The sequence below is a fragment of the Pagrus pagrus genome, assembly GCF_965226575.1.
Source record: "Pagrus pagrus genome assembly, chromosome: 4".
Taxonomy (NCBI): Eukaryota; Metazoa; Chordata; class Actinopteri; order Spariformes; family Sparidae; genus Pagrus; species Pagrus pagrus.
Genome location: NC_140188.1, coordinates 35,299,409 through 35,310,357, shown reverse-complemented (window position 1 = coordinate 35,310,357; position 10,949 = coordinate 35,299,409). Strand labels below are relative to the sequence as shown.

General features: G+C 47.2%; 2 long non-coding RNA genes across 2 annotated transcripts; both read left to right on the top strand.

Annotated features, from left to right (window-relative positions):
- Window positions 1-472: 472 nt before the first annotated feature.
- On the top strand, window positions 473-2,902 carry LOC311256125. The gene is made up of 4 exons (XR_014622447.1): window positions 473-645; window positions 1,329-1,741; window positions 1,906-1,973; window positions 2,142-2,902. It is a non-coding gene; the product is annotated as an uncharacterized lncRNA (long non-coding RNA).
- Window positions 2,903-2,936: 34 nt separating this feature from the next.
- LOC311255629 lies at window positions 2,937-4,550 on the top strand. The gene is made up of 3 exons (XR_014622395.1): window positions 2,937-3,217; window positions 3,381-3,444; window positions 3,611-4,550. It is a non-coding gene; the product is annotated as an uncharacterized lncRNA (long non-coding RNA).
- The last annotated feature ends 6,399 nt before the right edge of the window (window positions 4,551-10,949 follow it).

Here is a 10,949-nt window from a genome sequence, read left to right as displayed (position 1 = left end):
CCTTCAAACCAACTTGTGTTGTAAGTTTTTGTCCTGAAGACGGCTCTGTCATCTGGGAGAAAGAGGCCAGACTCAAAAATGGTAGTAGTAAGGGGTCAAAAATGCACTGCTCAGAGCAAGGAGAGTGTCAGGATGTGTGGAGAAGGGAGACTCAAACGCAGACAGCCAGGATACCAGGTTTAGGACAAAGACACAGACCACACCTATAAGATAAGAAAACAAGACAGGAATTCCAAAGTGAAACAGGGGTAAAACAGAGAAGACGTCTTTGTCATCTGGGAGAAAGAGGCCAGACCCAACCATGGTAGTGGAGAGAGAATTGGCTCGTTTTACCTCGGAGGGGGAGGTGTCACAGATGCACTACTCAGAGCAAAGGAGAGTAGTTGGAGAAAAGAGCCTGCATAACTCTGCTCTCTCAGTCCGTGAAGAAAATGTTTAAAACCCCCCTGCCCTGACTCTTGTGCTGTAGAGGTGCAGACAGCCAGTACGGAGAATGGATCCAGAGAAAGAAGAGGACAAGTTTGGTGGAGTGACTCTTCTGCTGTAGAGGTGCAGACAGCCAGTATTGAGAATGGATCCACTGAAAAAAGAGGAAAAGTTTGATGTGAGGACACCGACAATGTGAACTGCATAGGAGAGAGTGGGGTAAGTAGTATATATATTATATATTTTTATTTTATTTTATTTTTTTTCTTTCCTTTTTTACTATATGTGCCTTTAAAGCAAGGGGGTTACTGTGATGCATGCCTCCAACTAAAAATGTGTACATTTAGTAGTTCTGGATCTTGTGCATCCCTGGGAAAAATCCCTTTGTATCTTAAAATAAACTGTTTGAGAAATATAGCTTAAGAAAAAAGAAAACAAAAAAAAGTGCTTTTGTGGCACAGCTTGCCCCCAGTGGGAGATAAGTTGTTCCATTAGAGAAACTACACTGGGATAACTTGTGCCATTGATAACAATAAATATTTCACATTTCCCTTCCTCGCTCGCTTCTTACAACGACCGGAGCTGTTGGTGCCTGTAGTGTGTCCCCCCTCCCCCGCCTCACACACACACACACACACACACACACACACACACACACACACACACACACACACACACAGAGAGAGAGAGACAGGCATGCATGCCTGTCCCCACTGCATAGAATCATGCAAAGCACTAAAAATATGTGTGAACTGTTTTCAAAGATGTCTATAATTGTTTAAACTGTAATCGAAAAAACATTGGTCGTAGAAATTTTACTTCAGAAGTTAAAAAAAAAAACTTTTTTTTTTTTACTTAAATGAAATTATCCCTAAAGCCATGTTTCTCTCTGTTCTTTGCAGGATGAGTGAAATGGATGCCTCTTCAAAAATATGGGGTTCGCGCAAATTACCCCACTCTCCCCTACCACTGAATTGTAAAGTCGTTGGGTCAACTCTGTGCCATATATTTGTTATGCTCTTACACTGAACCAGTTGCATTCACAAATTCATTAGCTCATCTTCCTGACTAAACAACTGTGCTGATTGGACTTAGCTGGTTTTTTGTAAGAGCATAACAAATACATGGCACAGAAATATCCCACCTAAAAGCTGAGGAAAGTGTGGCGGAGCGTTGAGGACAGCAGGACTGCAAAATACTGACTCTACTGCTGTTTCAAACAGCCAGCTGAGGAACAGATCCAAAGAGAAGACTAAAGAGCTCCTCTCTGTGAAGAAATGGGCCAGTCGAAGGAAAGATGAACTACGGCTGGAAGGTGAGCTAATGAACAAATGTAACTGGTTCAGTGACAGAGCAGAACAAATTCATGTAGCAGAATGACTTGTTGACTCACCGACTGTACTAGCCCCTGTATAACATACTCTTGACATTTGTGTTTCAAACGTTTTCTTTTTTCCCCCCCTTTTTTTCTGTTTACAGTGTCCACTGCACAACTGCCCATCCCATGTGAGGGATGGAGGAAGAAAAAAGTGAAAAAAAAAAAGAAAGTAAGTTTTCCCAAAGATTTTTCCTCTGTTGATGTGTGGGTCTAAGGGCAGAAAATATACTATTGTTATGATGCTTTCTAATGAGACAAAGTTTCTGTAAAAAAAAATAAAGTGCTATACAAAAGAACTACGCTTTGCCTTATTATGCCTTTCCTTTCCTTACTGCAGTGCAACACATGGAGAGGGCGGAAAAGAGAAGACTAAAGAGCTCATCGTCTCTGGGAAGACACGAGCCCAATGAGGGCAAAAAAGGAACAGTACAGCTGTGTGAGTTTGCAACAAGAACGGTAAGTATAAATCATGGAAAAGACTGAGGTGGTAGAAGATTGAGGACGTCGAAGCTACAGACACCAAACCACTAGCCTCTCCAGTCTACGTTGCAAACTACCAGCTGAAGATGGAAGTGTTTGAAGAGGAGAGAGGAGAGGAGCCTAGAATCCTCTGTGTTCCTGTTAGAAGAGGAGAGGAGAGGAGAGGAGGGGAACGGGAACACAGTGGAATCTGGACTCCTCTTCTCTCTTCCTTCTCTTCAAACATTTCCACCTTTACAGAGAGCAGCTAAGATTCCAGCGGACGGCTCCTCAAGTCCCCCGGGGGCCGGATTCAGCACTGGAGCTGTCCAGGCCTGGAGCTGTCCAGAATCAGTGCTCCTCTCTGTGAAGACACGGGCCCCGGAGAGGGCGGAAAAGAGAAGACTAAAGAGCTCATCGTCTCTTGGAAGACACGAGCCCAAGGAGGGCAAAAAAGGAACACTACAGCTGTGTGAGTTTGCAACAAAAACGGTGAGTATAAATCATGGAAAAGACTGAGGTGGTAGAAGATTGAGGACGTCGAAGCTACAGACACCAAACCACTAGCCTCTCCAGTCTACGTTGCAAACTACCAGCTGAAGATGGAAGTGTTTGAAGAGGAGAGAGGAGAGGAGCCTAGATTCCACTCTGTTCCTGTTCCCCTCCTCTCCTCTTCTAACAAGAACAGAGTGGAATCTGGGCTCCTCTCCTCTCCTCTCCTCTCCTCTAACACTTCCATCTTTACAGAGAGCAGCTAAGATTCCAGCGGATGGCTCCTCAAGTCCCCCGGGGGCCGGAATCAGCACTGGAGCTGTCCAGCCCTGGAGCTGTCCAGAATCAGTGCTCCTCTCTGTGAAGACACGGGCCCCGGAGAGGGCGGAAAAGAGAAGACTAAAGAGCTCCTCTCCGTGAAGACATGGGCCAGTCGAAAGAAAGATAAACTACGGCTGGAAGGTGAGCTAATGAACAAATGTAACTGGTTCAGTGACAGAGCAGAACAAATTCATGTAGCAGAATGACTTGTTGACTCACTGACTGTACTAGCCCCTGTATAACATACTCTTGACATGTGTTTCAAACGTTTTCTTTTTTTTTCTTTCTTTTTTTCTGTTTATAGTGTCCACTGCACAACTGCCCATCCCATGTGAGGGATGGAGGAAGAAAAAAGTGAAAAAAAGAAAGTAAGTTTTCCCAGAGATTTTCCCCTGTTGATATGTGGGTCTAAGGGCAGAAAATATACTATTGTCATGATGCTTTCTAACGAGACAAAGTTTTTGTAAAAAAAATTAAAGTGCTATACAAAAAACTACGCTTTGCCTTATTATGCCTTTCCTTTCCTTATTGCAGTGGGCAATGAACGGCAAGGCTGAATGATGCGGACAGCACCTGGGCTCCAGAGGCACAATTCAGCTCCCCTATGCATACGTCTGGAGGACGTCATAAACTGAAAATCACCAACTGTACTAGCTCCTGTATATCACACTCTTGACATTTTGTCTGTCTGTCTAATGTTTTCTCTGTTTACAACGTCCACTGCACGTCTGGCCATCCTGTGAGGGATGAAGAAAGAAAGAAAGAAGGAAAAGAACAAGTTTTCCCAGAGTTTTTTCTTCAGTTGATGTCTGGGTCTAAGGGAAGAAAAATTGTTAGGATGCTGTCTGAACCCCAATGAGACAACGTGTTTGTAAAAAATAAAGTGCTATACAAAACAAATTTGCCTTGCCTTACCACGCCTAACGCACGGCGAGGCTGAATGATGAGGACAGCACCTGGGCTCCAGAGGCACAAGTAAGCTCCCCTATGCATATGAAATAAAAATGACTATTGTTCTGTCAGTTGCAAACACTGAGGTGTGGTTGGATAGTCAGCAGAGGTTCGAGTTGTGGAGTCATCTCCAAGCCATGTGTCTGTTTTCTCCTCCACTAAACCAGTTAAGTCCACTCAGCACAGTTGTTCAGTCAGGAAGGTGAGCATCTGGTTCAGTGACAGAGCAGAACAAATTCATGGAGCAGAGATGACTTGTTGACTCTACATATCCCACCTCTGACACAAAGAAAGCTGAGGAAAAAATTTGGTGGAGTTTAGAGGACATTACGAAAGTGGGCTGAAAATCACTGACTGTACTAGCTCCTGTATATCACACTCTTGATATTTTGTGTTTCAAACTGTCTGTGTAACCTTTTGTCTGTTTACATTTGTCTGCCCATCCTGTGCGGGATGAAGAACGAAAATGTTTCCCAGAGTTTTTCCCTAAAAAAAAGTGTTTGTAAAAGATAAAGTGTTAGATAAAGAGTTTTTTCAACAAAAAAAACAAACTATGTCTTGCCTTATTGTGCCTTTCTTTTCATTACTTACCACAATTACCTACTTTGATATAATGAAAGTGTGGTGTGTGTCGGAATAGATCAAGTTTATAGCAAGTTGAATCGCATCCCACAAAACTATTGAAAAATACCAGGCTACCCTGAAGGAGTGTTAGAACAATGGGGGAAAATTGTACTACAAACAGTCCTTGTCAGCATTACAACAACAACTACAACAGCATTCTCTGATGATGATGATGATGATGATAAAGTAAAGTATGCCATGTTTATCCGACGATGGTGTAAATGTGATGAACAAGCAGAGGACGTGTCTGATGAAGAAGATGGTGAGGAATGTAACCCCGAGCACAATGTGTCATGTTCTGGAGGAGAGGAAAGTGGAGGGCAAGGGGAAGAAGGAGGAGGAGGGGAAGAAGCAGAAGGGAAATGTGAAGAAGAAGGAGAATTGGAAGAAGAAGGAGGAGGGGAAGAAGCAGAAGGGAAATGTGAAGAAGAAGGAGAATGGGATGAAGAAGAAGAAGAAGAAGAAGAAGAAGGAGGAGGAGGAGGAGGGGAAGAAGAAGAAGAAGAAGGACAAAGGGAAGGAGAGGGACAAGGAGGACAAGAAAGCAGTCAAGTGAAGAGACAGAGTTTTCTCTCAAAACATGGCAAAATCAAATGGTCCTCAATACCATACGATAAACAGCAGCAGGGTAGAAATGACTGGAGGGGGAAAGCGACGTTGAGTCTCCGCCACCGTCGCCGCCGCTGCCATCATCACCATTACCACTGACAACCAGCCCACCGGGACCGACTGAGTATTCGCTTGCCCACGCCCGTGACATCGCCTCCACATTTTTCATGTTCATCACCCCGTCGATAGAACACATCATCTTGGAGATGACTAATTTGGAGGGGAGACGGAAAAACATAGACGGCTGGAAACCCATGGACACCACCGACCTTCACGCCTACATAGGGCTGCTGCTCTTGGCGGGTGTCTACAGGTCCCGAGGTGAGGCTACAGCCAGTCTGTGGGACGCAGAGAGCGGAAGGTCCATCTTCCGTGCCACGATGCCACTGAAAGTCTTTCACGCCTACTCTAGACTGCTGAGATTCGACGACCTTGAGTTGAGACCCGCGAGACGTGCCACTGACAAACTGGCGGCCATAAGAGAGGTCTGGGACACGTGGGTTGAGCGGTTGCCATACCTCTACAACTCCGGGCCGGAGATAACGGTGGACGAACAACTGGTTCTGTTCAAAGGGCGTTGCGCTTTTCGGCAGTATATGCCCAGCAAGCCAGCAAAATATGGGATCAAATCATGGGTGGCATGTGACGCTAAATCCAGTTACGCTTGGAAGATGCAAGGAAAAGAACCAGGGCATGCAAGTTGTGCTTGATGTCACGGAGGGACTGAGGGATCGCAATGTCACCTGTGACAATTTCTTCACCTCTTATGAACTCGGACAGCAGCTGCTGAAATGGAAAATGACCATGGTTGGCACCGTTCGAAAGAACAAACCTGAGCTCCCACTTGCGCTGCTCCCACCAAAGGGAAGAGCGGTGTTCTCGTCGAAATTTACCTTCACATCAACAACTGCTGCAGTTTCTTATGTGCCCAAGAAAAACAAAACCGTGCTACTGGTGAGCACAAAGCACACGGAGGCCGAAGTCAGCAATCGCCACGACAGAAAGCCAGTCATCATACTAGACTACAACTGCAACAAAGGAGGTGTAGATAACCTCGACAAGGTGATTGGAACCTACAGCTGTAGAAGGATGACGGCTCGCTGGCCCTTGGTCATTTTCCACAACATTGTCGACGTTTCCTCCTACAATGCTTTTGTGATATGGAGAGAAATAAACCCTGACTGGATGCGTCAGAAGCGGAACAAGAGAAGGGTGTTCCTAGAGCAGCTGGGAAAGGCGCTGGTGACTCCGTTGATTGAAAGGAGGGAGCGTCTCCCGCGCACAGAAGCATCAGCAGCAGTTGTCCGAGGCATTCAGAGGGCTAGATCTAGATCTAGATCTAGATCTCGCAGTGAGGGAGGGGATGCAGCAGTAACTGCAGCAGCCGCATCAGGAGCAGATAACCCGACCGGGGCGAGGAAGAGGAATAGGTGTCAGTTTTGCCCATGGAAAAAGGACAACAAAATGCACACTTGTGCTGCGGGTGTAAGAAATATATCTGCAAAGGCTGTTCGCTTCCATACTGCGCTGAGTGTGCTGCTAAGAATTTTCAGACGGATTGATTGATTGACACGCTCTATCTATCTATCTATCTATCTATCTATCTATCTATCTTGTTATTAAAATAACTTACGTGAGTCCAACTGTAAGTTAACGTGAATCTTTATTAAACTAACGTCTCTCTCTGTCTCACTCTCTCTCCCTGGCTACCTGTCTCCTAGGCTACGGTCCACCTGTGATGTCATCACTCACAGACTCCGTAGTTCTAAATATTACAGTTACACCACATCTCCCCTTTCTAGAATTAATGGGTAGACTGCCATTGATTCAGCAGGACCTTAGGGGGTTATTCTGCCCCTGTGGCTGGAAGGTCTGCTCCTATCTGAGCCATTCACACTCACAACAGACACACAGCAATTAACCTTAGCTTGGAACAATAAATTACAAATACAATAACAAAAAACACCCTGTGCTGTCTGTCCTTACTCTAAACCCTGAAACTTGCACATTACATTCAAATCAAACACATATTTTTTTTCATTTTTTTTTTTTCAGAATATCTCTCAGTCTTTGTAAAGTCTGTGATGAGCAAAATTAAAAACCAAACCGGGTCGGTCTTATCACAGTTCTCCCAGACCTGGTTCTGAGAGTAGGACTAGATGGTGGTTCTGGAACGTTCTGCTGCGATGGTGCTGCTGCAGGTTGTTCTGTTGAAGGTCGGTCTGGAACACCTCCGCTCCTCAGGTGCTCAGCTGCACCACTGCTGCTTTGCTCCGGTGAGGGCTGCATGGAGATGAGATGGCGACGGTTTCGCCTGATGATCCCATGGGGTCCCTCCACCAGATATGAGCGGGGTGTGGTGTGGCTTCCGATGACAGCTCCAGCTGCTCTTTGGTCTGTGACCCACACGGCCTGCCCAGGAGTGAGTCTGTTGAGGTTCCGTGCACGGTGTCTCAGATTGTAGCGTTGTGCATCTTTCATCTTCCTCTCCTTTTCCTTCAGCAGTACAGTGTCTCCGTCAGGAAGAGCAGGATCTAACAGAGCAGGAAGAATAGGCACAGTGGTACGAAGCCTCCTCCCCATGAGAAGTTGAGCTGGACTGTATCCATTTTGAAGTGGGGTAGCCCTGTATGCAAGCAGAGCAAGGTAGGGATCATCTGACTTCTTCAGGAGCCCCTTCACTGTCTGTACTGCACGTTCGGCTTCAGCATTTCCCTGAGGGTATTTTGGGCTGCTGGTCACATGATGGAACCCATAGGACTCTGCAAACTCAGCAAAGGCTGCTCCTGAGAACTGTGGCCCGTTATCAGTGACCAGGGTCTCGCAGATCCCGTGACGTGCAAAAATTGACTTCAGGTGGTGGATCACATCATTAGACCTTGTGGGGGTTAGCAGAGCGATCTCCACATATCTTGACGCGTAGTCCACCACTAGCAGGTAGGTCTTGCTCCCTAGCATGAACAAATCTGCTCCACACTTCTGCCATGGTCGGCCTGGGTACGGTGTTGGCATCAGCGGCTCCCTGTGGTTCTGTCTCTCCTGGCAACATGCTCGGCAGTTAAGAACCAACTCGTTCAGCTGCTGGCTCAGCCCTGGCCACCATACTGACTGTTGCGAGCTCTCACTACACTTGACCACGCCTTGATGACCTTCGTGCAGCTTGACGAGAACGTCATTTCTCATTGTTGAGGGTATAACAAGTCTTTGTCCTTTAAGTAGGAGGCCATCCTGGACTGTAAGAAGAGCACGTTCACCCCAATACAGCTTGAGTGCAGGTTCGTTGGTACCATGGGCTGGCCATCCTTCTGCACACAGCTGCATCACACGTGCGCACACACTGTCCCTCTGCAGCTGGTCTCTCAGCTCCTCCAGGTAGGCAGTGCTCGCAGGTAGGTTTTCCATTACCATGTCTACATAGATGTTAGTGTCTTCAAACAGCTCTTTGTCAGCCGGTGTTTCTCCTCTCTTGACTGGCGCTCGTGACAGTGTATCTGCTGTCCACAGACATTTCCCTGCCACATGAGATATGGAGTAGGAATAGCGCATCAGACGCATTCTGAAGTGTTGGATCCGAGGAGGTAGAGCATCCAGTGCATGAGACCCCAGGAGACTCAAGAGAGGCTTGTGATCTGTCTCCAGCTGGAAGTGTTTCCCAATCAGGAAGTTGCGGAACCTCTCACAGGCCCAGGTCAGTCCCAATGCCTCCTTTTCCACTTGTGCGTATCTCTGCTCAGTTGGTGTGAGAGACCGCGACATGTATGCTATTGGCCTCCACTCCTCGTCCCATTTTTGGAGTAGCACTCCTCCTAGCCCATATGACGACGCGTCCGCTGAGACCTTGCATTCCCTGTTGGGATCGTACATGGCTAGCACAGGTGGTGACGTCAGTGTATCCTTCAGATCTTGAAAAGCTTTGGCCTGCTCAACGCCCCACATCCAGCAGTTCTTTTTCGACAGGAGATCACGCAGAGGTTTGTCTCTCTCAGCCAGCTGTGGGATAAACTTGCCCAGCTGGTTTACCATCCCGAGAAAGGATCTTAATTCACTCACTGTCGTCGGCTCCTGCATCCTCTTCACAGCCTCTGTCTTGCCTGGGTCTGGGCTGATGCCACTGGCAGAGACCACATGACCTAGGAAGCTCACCACTGACTTTGACAGGTCACATTTCTCACTGTTTAGGGTGATGCCTGCCTTTTGGATCTTCTCCAGTGCAGCATGCAGGCAAGCGTCATGCTCCTCTTGTGTACGATCCCACACCAGCACATCGTCTATGTGGCACACCACGCCCTCGAGCCCTTCTGTGACCTCTGTCACCATTCTGTTCTGAAAGTGTTCAGGAGCTGATGCTATACCGAAGGGAAGCCGCTTGAAGAAAAAGCGGCCAAAGGGTGTGATGAAGGTTGTCAGTTTCGCTGAATCTTCTGTCAGGGGAATTTGCCAGAACCCCATATTTCCATCCAGCTTACTAAAAATTTTGGCTCCAGCCAGCATTCCAAGTGTTTCTTCCACTGATGGCAGGATAAACTTATCTCGACACACTGACTCGTTCAGTTTGGTGAGATCGACACATATGCGCACAGCACCCGTCTTCTTGGGCACCACCACGATGCCAGCACAGCAGTCTGTCAGCTCCTCAACTCTGCATATCACCCCGAGGTCTTCCATGCGGGACAGTTCCTGCTTGACTTTGTCCATCAGTGGCAATGGGATCCTCCTTGGTGTTTTGAGTGAGAACGGTTGAGCCCCTGGTTTCAGCTTTATGGCATATGGCTGGCGCAATTCTCCGAGTCCGCTGCATAGTTTTGGGTAATTTTGCTTTAATGTCACCATAGTGACACTGTCTAGGCGTGTAACCAGCCCCAGCCTACAGCTCATGGATCTTCCCAGCAAGGCAGTGTGCAGATGGCGAACAACATATAAATCCTCCATCTCCGCTTTCTCACCTCTCCTCAGCAGCAGCCTGGCGACACCGACAACGTCAAGTGGACTCCTTCCAGGTCCCAGGAGTGGCTTTGTTGATTTTCGGAGCATTGGTGGATTGTTCTTATATATCTCCAAGAATACAGCGTGTGGCAGGACTGTGACGTCGGCACCTGTGTCGATTTTGAATGTCACACTGCTGTCATGGATGCCTATGTTGACCATCCAGGGATCACCATCTGCCGTGATGCTGCCGAGGAAAATAGCATCCTCTTCCTCTTCTTCAACCTCATGCACAGATTTTGGTGCCCTGCACACACGACTATAATGTCCCTTTCTGCCACATGCATGACATTTACCTTCTTTTGCAGGACAATCTTGTGATGGATGTGATGGAGAACTGCCACATTTGTGACACTGCGACTGTGAAGATTTTCCTTTGCTGTTCTGGGCATTGTGTGGCTTATTAGCGTGCTGAGGTTTGTTTTTAGCAGGCTTGCTGTTCCTGAGCACTCTGACTCTATCCACAGACTTAGCATCACTTGCCTGTGCTCTGATGTCACCTCGCAGAGAAGCTTGCTGCTTTTTCACCTCCTCGCTTTGACGTGCCATCCTGACAGCTTTATCCAAGGTAAGTTCTGCGTCCAGCTGCATGCGCTCAGACAGCCCCTTGTCCAACAGTCCAACAACGAGTCTGTCTCTGATAAGCTCGTCATGTAGCACCCCATAGTTGCAGTGTTCTGCTAGCGCATATAATGCAGTGACAAAC